The 13,621-nt window shown below is 39.6% G+C and overlaps 1 protein-coding gene across 1 annotated transcript in view; it reads right to left on the bottom strand.

Annotated features, from left to right (window-relative positions):
* The window catches only part of TPK1 (thiamin pyrophosphokinase 1), a gene marked incomplete at its 5' end in the record, with an annotated part of 397,071 nt that overhangs the window by 96,825 nt on the left and 286,625 nt on the right, over positions 1 to 13,621 (bottom strand). The gene's annotated exons all lie outside the window — the stretch shown is intronic.

Below are 13,621 nucleotides of genomic sequence, written 5' to 3'. Positions count from 1 at the left end.
AAACCCCCAAGCACTGAAGTCAAATCCTATTGGGCATAGAATTTATATACAAGCGCGCAGAGCATATATTTCCTATACCTTCATTCTCTCTGTTCTGCTTTAACTACTTCTTCTTTTTCTTACTCTGTTCACTCCCCATTTTATTACTTTCTGAATATTTTTCTATTTGTCCCCTACACCAAACACAACATCCTAAGAGCGACGCGCATTAAATCATGTTTGATTTTAGCTATTCATACCGCAGTAAGCATATAGATTCAGGCTTACACAAAGTCCTCTTATTCATAAATAAAACAACAGGAGGGATGGCCTTGGACTAAGCCTCCAATCTGACCTCCCCAGAACAGGAGAAAGTTCAGATCTAACTTGACCTTCCCTAATCAGGACTATATATTCATACAAGTAAAACCTATCACGTTTTAGACAAGAGTTGCAATAAAATTCTGAAAATTATATTGAGAAAAAAAAAAGTGCATGCTGGGGACTAACACACAAGAGACATGAAAATTGTAGGCTTTTTTCTTGACTACTCAGACAGAGCTAGCAATGCCAATAAGACTTGCTAAGGTGCGGCATGTCAAGGCAACGTTTCTCAGCTTGGCGTAACATTCTGACAAATCTTTTAAGACCTTAAACTTTAATGAATATGGAAGCAATAATAAGAATGCATGACATATACAGTGTGTTTGCTGCCTAATAGGATGTTTTTCTACCCGAATGTGTTCTGCCTGTAACCTCCCAAAATGTGGCTGAATAATCTAATGAACTCAAAAATGCTCTTAAAATCACTCGGACCTTTATTAAAAAGAATGAGTTTATTACCCGTGTACAGAAATACACTGGCATTTCCCACCCATCGTAAATACCAATCAGGAGAAAAATAAGGACTCAAACTTTGCCCTCATCCATTCTCAAAAACTGCAGTAATCTCATTATCACCATTGAATGCTCTCACTTAGAGAAATGCAGGTGCTTATTTCTAGCATTTTTAATACATTAAACTAAGACAAAGACAGGTCAGGAACCATGTTTGACATGAGTGCTCAAGTAGCCTTTTTAAAAATTAAACTCCTGCAAATGTGGTCTTGTCTCCCCTGCAGAAAGCTGCACTCTTTTGGGCAGCAGTTACACAAGTGTCTTAGAGAAGTGTAAGACTTCTCATCCACATGTGCTAAATATTCTCCTTTCTCTTCCCAATTAGCTTTCTCATAAACACATCCACTTTCCTGCCAATGCATAAAACATGTCTGTTAGTCCAAGCGAAGCCTTAGATCCCAAAAGTGGTAAACACAGCACAACAAAATCTTTTTAAAATTCTACTGAAGTAAATGGCAGCACATGCAATCCCGATGCTGTGCATATATTTCTAGGACAGATGTCTTTGGGATGTTCCTGTTATAAAGCAAATGTTATATTCATTTTTCCTTTTAAAGAACACATCAGGGTAGACATTTGGAGAAGTCTCTCAGAGTGCTTTAGCTCTGTAACTTTACGGTTTTAAAAGAACAGACCCATCTTTGCACTGCTGTCTAGATGAAAACTGTATTTTAAAACACTCAGTTTTACCTAATTTCTCTTAATATCATAAAATGGAAACACCCTTTTTAACCAGCAGAAACATCAATCAGTTCAAATGGAGTAGCCTTCAAGTAATTTCCAATAGATATCATTATATTGCTTTTTCTTCCCCATAACAATAAAAAAATGTCACAAAACACTGTCTCCAAATGACTTATAAGCATATTCTTTCCATCCATCATGTTCCTGGGAACATAGCAGTTATAACACCATGGTTAATAACTTCCTCTTCAGAAATCATGTTCCATTTTTGAGAACATATTGTGGATCTATAATGAAACTCAGCAAAATGTTCTTTATTGGATAACACTCAATTTTTAGAACTATGTAATTTTCTCCAGGTATCTAAGAACACACCCACACATCAGAAAAAATAATCTGAGGAGTTTTGGAAAGGGAAAGGTCCGACAGTCAGAGAATCTTACTTTTTCACACATGACTGATTTTATAATTTTGACATATTTATGGTTACCCAGAGTCCCACAATTTTACAAACAAACCATCCTCATTATGTATTACATGATATATCATATTCGAGTGAAACTTCACAGAAATCACATAATCTATCCAGAGATTAAATTACTTCTGAGAAGCTCTATCTTTTACTCTGGCTTTGTTTGTTCCTCACCTATTTTGACTAGGGACATTCACTTGTAAGGAACAGACTGGAAGCAATTCTGTTTGCTTCCTTTGAACAGTTCTTCAGATGGAGAAAAGAAGTCAAGACTTTTTGAGTGCCACTCAATTGCAGGTAATGAATATTAAGGCTCTGGCTAGTGCCAATTAGAGCCCATTTTGAAAAGACTGGCATGCCTTTCGTGACCTCCTCTGGCCTTGGAAATGGAAGAAGCAGGGGTCAGGTAGGAAAAATGCTTGTCCTACCAACGTATCTTCCCTTGCTTCTGACTCCCAAGTCTTTTTGTGGCTGTCTCCTCAGCTGGTTAAATCTCCACCTATCACACCAGATGTGTACTCACCACAGTGTCTGGTCTCTAGAGCACACTTTGTGACAATTTTTTGTAAGAAGGTCTAATGAGAAAGTCCTGCTCCTTTCATCCACAATTTGCAATGAGAGGCACAGGTTATTCTATATGACTCAAATCCACCAATCTGATGGGGACTAGGCATGTGAACAGAGATAAGCACATACGCAAGTGTTCACTCAGTGAAAGCCTACAAAATCAGTGAGAAAAGGAGACACAAATGTAACAACTTCTCAAGAGAGGTTACCCATGTAACCCACACTAGGTGCTAAGGAATAATTTTCTACACACAAGCATATGTTTTTTTAAATACTGGATTAGAAATAGCGACAGCACAGTTTTTATGCAGTTCACGAACCACACACTGAGATCTTACCAGAGTATAGTGCACTGTAACTGGTGAATGTTTGCACTGGTTCAACACAAAATCAAAACAAAACAACAAATCTCCAAGAATTAGTCCCTTTATCCCCCAATGAATCAAAGGCCCTTGTCCCATAATGTTGTCCCCCTTCATAAATAAGCACTGCCTGGGGAAGCAGTTAGCATCACAAGCAGAGTGAATGTGAGCATGTGTACATGTAGGGAGGAGCAATTGCAGGAACATTATGCAAAGTGCACCCAACATGAACATACAACTGTCAGAGATTGCCGTGGGCCTTCACAGGAAACCCGTGGCTTTCAGACACTGACCAGTCAGTATTTCTCTGAAGTTAACAATCCGGATGGCTGAGACTCCAGTGGTCATCTCAGGAGTTATTATAGCTTGGATCCTCTGAAGATCAGGTAACAGAAACTTCTGCTATGACTTTAGAGTTCACTTCAGTCTACCATGGATACATGAAATCTTTTATCCTAAACAATACAATAGGACAAAAACACTTGCATGGCTTTACCCCAGTGGATAAATACCATATCCATAATCTGTTAGTCCTTCATGTCATTTATTGCATCCTCTCCTTCTCTAGCCTGCCTAAAGTCTGTAGTACTCTCCAATCCATGCCCAGTTGCCAAGATCTGCATGTTCCTCCCATCTTTTCACCAATTTCACCCCTGTAGAGCATTAAGTGCAAATGTTTTCCCTCCACTCCCAAAATTACTGCCTAACTCAGCCTAGATTTCAGACCTAACCCAACACTTCAAAAGTTTCTCTGCCTTCACTCTACAGGACAGACAGGATGCTAATGTTAACAAAGTATATTTGGTCTCTCCTCCATGCTGAACACTACATTTTAGTTACTCTGACACATATTTGTGAAGTATCTTAATTCGGGGGGCGGGGGAGGGGGAAGAAAAAAAAGAGAGAAATGTATGCTGGTTCTATACAACTGTGGTGAATGAACATTTAAATTCTGTGGTTTTAAACCAATTTCAAGAAATTTGGCCTCTCTAAAATATAGGTCAGCAGCTCTTCTGAGAAAGGAAAAATCAATTACTTCCTTAGGGATTTATACAACATCTACAGTAGAGATTAGTTTGGATAAGAAAGGGGGAAAATGTGCCTGTCCATCCAACCACAAAAGTTTATCTGACTACATACTAAAGGAGCAGCAACATCCTGCTATGCTTGAGTAGGCTGTGTTCATGACAGCTCACCGGACTGAGACATGATATATGAATTTCCTAGAAACCTCACAGAATGAGAACAAATCTTCCTGTAAACTCTGTTATGTGATATCCTAGGATTTTCTTTTGCTCAGTCGCCTATGAAGGACTGCGATAGCTGTAATAGTTTTCCCTTCTGCATGTCTAACCTACACATCTCTAATGCATTAAAAAAGGCAGGAGGGAACAAACATCCATCTTCTAATGTCTCTTGTGAACTGCTTTTTGGTATGACAATCAAAATAGAACTTATAACATTCTGATAAGATGAAAAATATTTTATTGGATGGCACAACACTCACCACTCACACACAGAGAGCTAAAAGATGTAGATTTCTAATAATTGCCTGCCACACCCTGACCAGCTCCTCTTTTCTTTTTGTTCCTGGATATGTTCTTTGTCAGAAACAATCAGATGTTGTAATGTTATATATATGACACACGTATATTTGGCCAAGCTAAGCCATGACATTCTCAGATTCAGACACGAGGTATTTTTCTCATGCTTCTTACGAACAGGGATTGATTAATTAATTTATACATACCCACCTTTTTCACAATTGATCCTAAGGAACTTAGGATGAATTTTTGACTACTACAGAAAAGTGAGCTTTTGTGATTTTTCTGAGAAGATTAAGCGCTTTCAGTAAAAATCTCCATCATCTCTAAAGGTCACTCCTACTCTAGTCATAAGCACCAAGAAGTAGGACAAAAGGTCTTAGTTGACAGGTCCCTGGAGACAGAAAGCTGGAAAACTGGATTCAATTTTCAATATGGTCCCTGGGTACCTGGGCAAATAATTTCCTTTCTCTCTCTCTCTCTCTCTGTGCAATATTAGAGTAATATACATTGAGATATAGCTAATGGATGTGACATGAGATGTAGTCTGAGTTTTACTAACAGAGGATCAAAGCTTATGTGAAAAGCAAGGTACATTATTATTCCTTATCCTGTTGATTCTTTGAAAAGTAACTATTTCCATGAAAGACATCATATGTCTGCTGCCACTCATCATCAAAAACTTTGAGGATAGTCCTCGCAACCTGATTTAAGATATATAATTTGAAGGAGATAAATCATGCTACTGCAGTCCCACACTACAATATAAAACTGTACAGACTGGTATCAAGCATGTCTAAATATTAGGCTTATTTTCAGATTTACGTCACCACAACTTCTCCCTCTCTGAGAGAACTATGAAGTAGGGATCACCAAAACAATCGGTGAAGAGAAAGCGTCTTCAGGTAAGCATTAGCTGACTCACCACTGGATTTTTATCCCCCAGACAGGAAAATAGACCAAGTTATAAAACAGTGGCTTTAAAATCACTCTGCATTTCTAGAGTCCCATGGAGAAACACTGCCATACTTTAAGGAGAGAAGATTTTGTTCTTACTCCCCCAGCTGAAAGTAAAGTTTGCGTGGGAGCAAGCAGATGCAGGCTCTCTGCAGGAGATGCCTCTGGGCTTCCAGGAGGAGACACCAGCAGGGTGTCAGTTTCACTGAACTGCAGGGGTTGTCTCAGCCTGTCTCAGAAACATGAGCTCCTACCGTCTTTCAAGATGAGAGATTCTGAACATCATTACACATGGGTTTCCAAGTGCTACAGAAATGAGCAATTACATTCGCTTCATTATCTGAAGACCATGGCTTGGGCTGACGCTTGTGAATGTTGCTGTCCTTGTCACAGAAGAGCATAAATTTAGTAGGAGGAGCATCTCAGCTGCACATCTGAATAGTAGTGCCAATGTCAGTTTGCTGACCATAGTGCTGACAGTTATTTCTGACCCTTTAGTGACTTTAACAGACTACGCTAAATAGATAAAATTGATTTGCTTTCTCAGGTGACTTGAGGTGACTTGAAATAAAAACCTGATTGTTTAAGTATTTTATCTCCTTAGAGCTTTCTAGGGATATGTTTGGCAGTTCAATGTGCTTCCATACTGAAAGCACTTAAAAACTTCCTAGACTATTGTTGGAAAACCTGTTTTCTACATCAACAGCTCCATAACACTTACCCAAGGAGTGACAGACCACAATACTGTGATCTGGAACTATGTTTAAATAGAAAAAAGAATGTAAAGGAGAGTTTAATGAAGGGCATTACTATTAAATAAGTTGTAATTCGATGCTGCTTTGATACTTCCATATCACTGATCACTTGTGAACAAGTGAGAAAAGCGATCTATAAGTCATGAAAGATCAAGTGACACAGACTCAATGGTATTACTAATTCAGTCACTATCACTGAACTTACAGAAAATTGATAAATTATGCCTAGTAGAGATGATGGGCTACTTCCTTTAACTGCACAGGCCCCGAAGTACTCCTTCATTTGTAGTGCACATCACCTGGCACGATGGAGTAGCTGGATTTGTTCATGATAACTCAGGCTGCTGCTTAAGAGTTCTGCCTGTAGCCACCCATCCTGTATAATGGGAATGTACCAGCCTCTACACATTGCTAACCAGTGAGCACGGGTGGATTAAGGCTTCAAGGAGTAACTCCCACGCAGTCCTGAATGGACAGCAGTGTCTGGGACTTTGCACACAGACGATACTGGACTCAGACCTACCGAGTCCTTACTTGATGTTCTTTTAATTCTTGAAAGTTTCAGCTGATATCCTGGATACAGCGGATACCTTATCAATTTTATTCCCAGTTACCAGTTTCCTCTAACATAAAGGAAACAGGTAGCTCCTCCTTAAAGAAATTCACCAAACTTGTTGGTAATGAGACTCTCTGCCTGTGGCATTAGTGCCATACAAGACTAATTCTGTATCTTCAGCTGCTCTCACTTCACTCTGAAGTACCTCCCCCCATCAAGGAAAAACTGCTCGTGGTTACAAAGAGGAGAAAAACATACCTTATTTTTACCAGAGAGGCTTTCTCTTTTCCCTGCCCCAAAAGGGACATGATAGCAGAGAAAAGACTGAACAAGGTGACCTCATTATTAAGAGCCTAAGGAGAAACACCTGCTGCAATGCAGCCTTTAGATGCATATATCTAAAATCTTTAAGTTGCTGTGAGGTAGGAAGACCTCAGACTCATAATGCAAGGGCACATTTCACTGCCAACACTGTGGGGTTACTAGTAGGGAATTCTGCAAGCTAATTACTATTCAATCTGATAATTTATTCCATCAGAATAAAAGGATTCCCTCTGGGTGTAGCTCCCTCTTCTCCCTCAGGTACCTGACACTGCTGAAATTGAAGGCCGTAATTCAATTAACAATGGATGGGAACTTCTAATGAAAATTAACCATTCAGGAACAGATGTTGATGCCACAGAAATACAGATACTCCCTATGAAGCATCAGTGGCTGTCATGTGGATGGCAAAATGCAGAGACATCTTAACTTGGAATTATACACCAGATGAGATACTATACTTACAGCTGCAGACCACAATTCAATGAAGTGCTTAAGCACATGCTTAGATTTCATTAATCTGTTTTGCCATATGCTTAAATTTATTCCGTACTTGTAATGTTACTACCCAAAAGGTACACGCTTTCAAACCAGTAAAACTTCCCGGATCGCGGAACCACCTTTGGGTACCTGTGATACCCGATGGCACGCACAAAAGTGCTGCTGTGATTTCTGAGTCTAGCAAATAAAATGTGAGAGGGAATGACCTGTGTGAAACTGACCCCATGACTGGGGCTGGAACTAATGCCAACAGTCTGCAAAGTGGCAGCGCTGAAAGGCCGGCCACAGATCCCCATGGGCCGGAACTAATGCCAACGGTCCACAAACCAGCAGCACTGAAAGGCCGGCCACAGATCCCCATGGGCTGGAACTAATGCCAACGGTCCACAAACCAGCAGCACTGAAAGGCCGGCCACAGATCCCCACGGGCCAGAACTAATGCCAACGGGCTGCAAACCGGCAGCACTGAAAGGCCGGCCACAGATCCTCATGGGCCGGAACTAATGCCAACGGTCCGCAAACCAGCAGCACTGAAAGGCCGGCCACAGATCCTCATGGGCCGGAACTAATGCCAACGGGCTGCAAACCGGCAGCGCTGAAAGGCCGGCCACAGATCCCCACGGGCCAGAACTAATGCCAACGGTCCGCAAACTGGCAGCACTGAAAGGCCGGCCACAGATCCCCACAGGCTCATGGGACTCAGGGCTCAAAACAACTAGTGCGAACACCAGGCTTAAAAAGCGGGAAATGGAGGAGCTGGCAGCGCAAGGCCTGCATCAGGCTGTATGCTGGCAATCGCTGAAAGTTTTATGTGTACTTTTTTTGCGGGGGGGAGAAACACAATTGAGACTATAAAACCAACAAGGTGAGCTGTGCTTCTAATTTTATCCCTCTTCCCCGTTATTCCTTTTTGGAAAGCTGTAGCGAAATCTCATCAGGCCAATGATTAGGGACCTTTTTTTCTAATTTCTGATAGAAATTTATCCATCATTGGTTTAAAGCAATTTACTCTTGTTCTAACATTGCCCTTGAGCTTGGACAGACCGTTTATTGCCCTGGCATTTACCCCTTCAGTGCATTTAGAAATAGCAATCATTTCTCCTTTCAGCACTTTTTCTGAGAGTTTACACAAGAGACTTAATCAAATCTCTGCTTGTAAGGTAACAAAAACATGAACACAGATCAGAGTGGACAGAACTACTATTTCTGAACACGGCCACATGGTCTTCTGCATCAGGAAATTCCAGATTTTTCTCAACAGATTCTTGTATAATGTCTCTAACACCCCTGTTCAATCTACCTGAGTCTCTACAAGTGTCCTGTAATCACTCAGGTGGAAAGAATCTTGGGAGGTCATTGACTGCAGTAATTTAGATCTGAGCATGGAGAAGAAGCCTTTCTCTTGCTGCCACAAGTGACAAACTTCCAACCTCATTTCCTGGCTTTAACAGGAATAAATTCACTCCAAACATCTTGATTTTAGGACTAGGAGTAGAAAGCTTGTGCTCCTATGGAGGTCATTGGGCTCAACTGCAGTGGTGACAAGTATTTCTGATTGCAGTTGAAGTGTGAGTGGCGGACACGTTATGGTCTTAAAAAAAAAATTAAGAACTCATTCCCTGATGACCATTTCCTCTTGGGAGGTTCCATTACAGCAGAGAGAGAGTGTGCTGAAGTCATGTAACTAGGTCTTACCAACATGAATAAGATCTGGATTGCAAAGTAAATCACTTCCCATGGCAAGGCAGAATAGCTCTAGCTAAATCTTGTTTATCAGGGCAGTACAGCATTTTCTCTATAACCTCCGATATTACCAAACATTATCGTTCTTCTGCACTGATCCCTTTCTAACAATAAGGGTACACGTAGAAAATCCATACAGTTGAGATCACTGCCCTAGCAGATATAGAATTAACAGTGATACTGTAAGGGATTGGAAAAGCCTAAGCAATTTCATAAAGGGATTGAATTTAAGAGATAACATATTTTCAAACATAACTGAGGCCAGAGTATGGATGCTCATCTTCCATAATTTCAGCTAATGCCAGTACTGAGATGTGAGCAGAAAGGATCACTAAGTTTTCCTTTAAAGGAATCTATCAACCCTTCAGGCTTGGTCAACCATTAATTATTCAGCATTCCAATTTTTTGGGGTTTTCTGGTAGACAGTAACTTATGATCTACTATCACTTCAATTTTTACTGCCATTTGCCTTCAGTCTAAGAACAATAATATTGATTTTCCCAGTTATATATTTAATTACATGCAATAAAATATTTTCTAGGCATTTATATTTGTTCCAAAGAAGGCTCAGTCACATTACAGACTTCTGATACATGTGAGTTTCCCAGCAGAACTTTCTGTAACGTCAGAGAGGGAGTGAAAAAAATCCCATACCCTCAAATTATCACTGAAATCCATTTAATACTCAAAGAGGAAAGCTCATATTACAAAACTCTGGTGAAAATCACCTCAATCAAGTCAGTAAGATACCTTCAGAAAGACAGTGTCACTTAGCAGGCAGCACAGAATCCTAAGACTTGAGAAATTGAAGCTAACACAATAAAGCTGAACAAGGAATTATAACTTTGCAATAATTTAAGGGTGATGAATAGGCACGCTGCAATAGACATTACCCCAATAGCTTCCAGTACTTCACAGACGAGGCCACTTTGGTCATTGGTATAACTGCAGAATCAAGAGGAAATACTGCGAGACATGAGAGGAACAGGAAGGCAAGAATGACAAAAGGATATTGATGAATTCGTGCTTCACAGCATAGAATTGTAACTGCTGGGAGGAGACAAATCCTGGGAACAATCTTTAGGGCAGCAGTGGCTGCTTAAGATAAAAAAAGAATATTTTTTTACAAAACTAAACTAAAAAAATCAAGATTTGATGATATGCCAAGAATGATGATACACTGATATGATCCAAGAAAAATCCTGGGAGGGGGCGGTGTGGGGGGATGGGAAAGAAAGAAGAAGAAACAAGATTAAAAAGAGAAAATAAGATCTTGTTGTATGAAGACTAATTAGCAAGAGGATGGCCTCTGATCAGGCAAGTCACAGCAAGTGTTCATAATTACCCCTCTGAGTCCCCTTAGTCCTCTAAGTCTAACGGCTAACATGGAAACTTCAAAACATTGTATCACTCCCTCTAGGTGTCAGACAAATATTTTAAACCACAGCATTAATCATAAAAACGCTAAAAAAACAATCTGTAAAACACTACTCTGTGAGACTATAGGCCTTTGTACAGACAAACATTTGAATAACTGTTCTTTTTTAAAGAACAAAAATATGGCACCTTGTAGAAATCTTATTAAATTATGTACAAAGTATTTAATTTTATAGAACAAATTTGGAATCAATATTAACAGCCTTTTGCAAAGTCTTTTTTTTTTTTGGTGTCAAAAATCTATCCACAAAAAGCTTGGGGATCCTTTAGCTTGCTACAAAATCCCTGTAAAGGACCAAAGTCCTACCTGGAAAAAAAACACAAACAAAACTACAATGAACAGAGACTCGCTGCAGTTTTGTTCTGTTTACTTACAGAAGAAAGATTAAATGAACACACTTGCAAGTGAAATTATCTCTGTGGTCTTCCTCACATTACCACTAGGAACGAAACGGGAGAAAGCTTTACCAGCTTCCTATCGATCTCAGGCTAAGCCTCAGCTCCTACCAATAAGCACAGGCCAAAGACAAACACTACGTTTTGCTGCTGCTGAGTTAACACAAAGCAGGCAACACCTGTAGAATTCTTTCATGCTGCAGAAAATTAGTAACATCACACTACACACAAAAAACAATGTATCAGAGCACTGAAGAAATAAGCTTAAGAGTGAGGATGAAAAAGAGGATTAAGGCTTCAAAGGTAACACGAGTAATTGACAGGTTTGGAAAAAACCCCAGCTCTAAAAGGAGCTTTTTACTTCTGTAAAGGCAGCAAAATAGATATTACCATATTAACAAGATCATATTACAACAGCTAGGGGCAACAATAGAGAGTGGGAACCTCGTTGGAAGAGCTTTATTTAGGGTCAAACATCTCCTAGATGACCATCCATCAGCTGCTGTAGTAACTAATTAAAAATCTGAACAGAGAACAAAACTGCTGAAAAGTTACTAAAATCTAGATACTGCTTCAGAACCAAACTAGATTACTCCAGAATTTAGAAATACATAAATAATCGAATTAGACCCCTTATATCATCTTCTCTTGCAGACAACCATGAAGATGTGAATTTAAAACCAGCTGTATGATTAACATATCCCGCTACAGAGCATTACCTGTTTCTTAGGAAGTATGAGCAGTTGAAACTCCTTTCCTCTCTGAAAGATAAGTATTTTTTAAAGCGATTACCTGCAAGCTAGCAAATTGATTTATGAATTTCTTGTAATCTGTTTAAGCAAAGGCTGTAGGATGATGGTTGTAAGAAAAAACATTCTGCATATATCTTCATTATACAGAAGTAGCCCATAGCTATTAGATGTCATCCTCTGCAAAAAAGTCCACAAAAAAATCCACAAAATTTCAAATGTTTCATAAAGCTGATGCAGATTACACTTTTAACTGATGCTAAATAAACTGTTTGAAAGCATAGGAGTGTGTCAAAAAGTAATTATCATTTCTAAGCTACTATATAAACTTTGTGTATTTCATATTACAAGTTTGCTGATGCTGAAAAAAAAAAGTACATTATAAAGAATTTAGGTGTTAAGAGAAAATCTCACTAAAATTCTCCCTTTGTAAAACTAATTGAATTTGGATCACTGGTACCTAACAAACCACAGGAATTCTGTGGTAAACAGGAAGTAACACCACTTCCATCAATCACAATTAAATAAACATGAATCACCTGGACCCGAAGCCTTTTGAAGGTCCCATTTACACAGGCCCACTAGAAAAACACAAGATAATAATGACTGAATGATCATTAGCCCAGCTGGATTTTCCCAGAGAAGAAAACCAACACAGGCTCTAACAGTTTTAAGGTAAGAGGTTGAGTTGGAACCAAATCCTCAAGGTTTTGTACCAAAAAAGGAAACTAAGGCAGTTAAACTACCAACATAGCAATATCTCCCCCACCCCCCTGAAAATCTATTTAAATAATGTTCTGGGAGGAATAAAACCCCCTACTTTCTGCAAGGGTTTCTATAATACCAATTAGGAAAGCCTTTCAGGAAAATAAATATTTCAAATACCAAATATATGTTTAAATATTTTGTTGAAGTAATAAATACACGTTTAAATGTTGAATAAACACATGTTTAGACCTATTCCCAGGACCTTTTTGCAACTGAATATACCCACAAAATGTACTAGTAATACAGGAAAATGAGACAGTAAAGGTTATCCCCAAATTTCCATCTTCCAAACTTACCCTCCACAAGAGGCACACTAAGGATTTTCTATACTGAGAACACGTGCCATGTCTGCTTCTTACACGTATGAGGCAACACAGTACTGATTTGATAACTCGTTCTTAAAGTTCTGTAAAATTCAAGGAACTGGATCCTAGAATAACTCAGAAGGTAAAGGTATGTACCTGAACTTCCCATTAAACTTTTCAAGGATGGACACAAAGCAAACCAGGTACCGCCATCATAGTCATCTCTTCTATGAAGACAGGCTGAGATAGTTGGGGTTGTTCAGCCTGGAGAAGAGCAGGCTCCAGGGACGTCTTATAACAGCCTTCCAGTACCTCAAGGGGACCTACAGCAAAGCTGGGGAGGGACCTTATAGAAGGTGCATGTAATGATGAGAAGAGGTGAAAGGGCTTTAAATTGGAAGAAGGTAGATTTAGATTGGATATTAAGAAGAAATTCTTCGCTATCAGGGTGGTGAGGCACTGGAACAGGTTGCCTGGAAAAGTGGTGGCTGCCCCCTCCTCGGCAGTGTTCAAAGCCAGGTTGGATGGGGCCTTGACCAGCCTGGTCTAGTGAGAGGTGTCCTGGGTTGGAACTAGATGATCTTTAAGGTCCCTTCCAGCCCTAACCATTCTGTGATTCTGTGATACT

The sequence above is a fragment of the Gallinula chloropus genome (genome assembly GCF_964237585.1).
Source record: "Gallinula chloropus genome assembly, chromosome: 2".
Taxonomy (NCBI): Eukaryota; Metazoa; Chordata; class Aves; order Gruiformes; family Rallidae; genus Gallinula; species Gallinula chloropus.
This window is presented reverse-complemented; position numbering and strand designations above follow the sequence as displayed.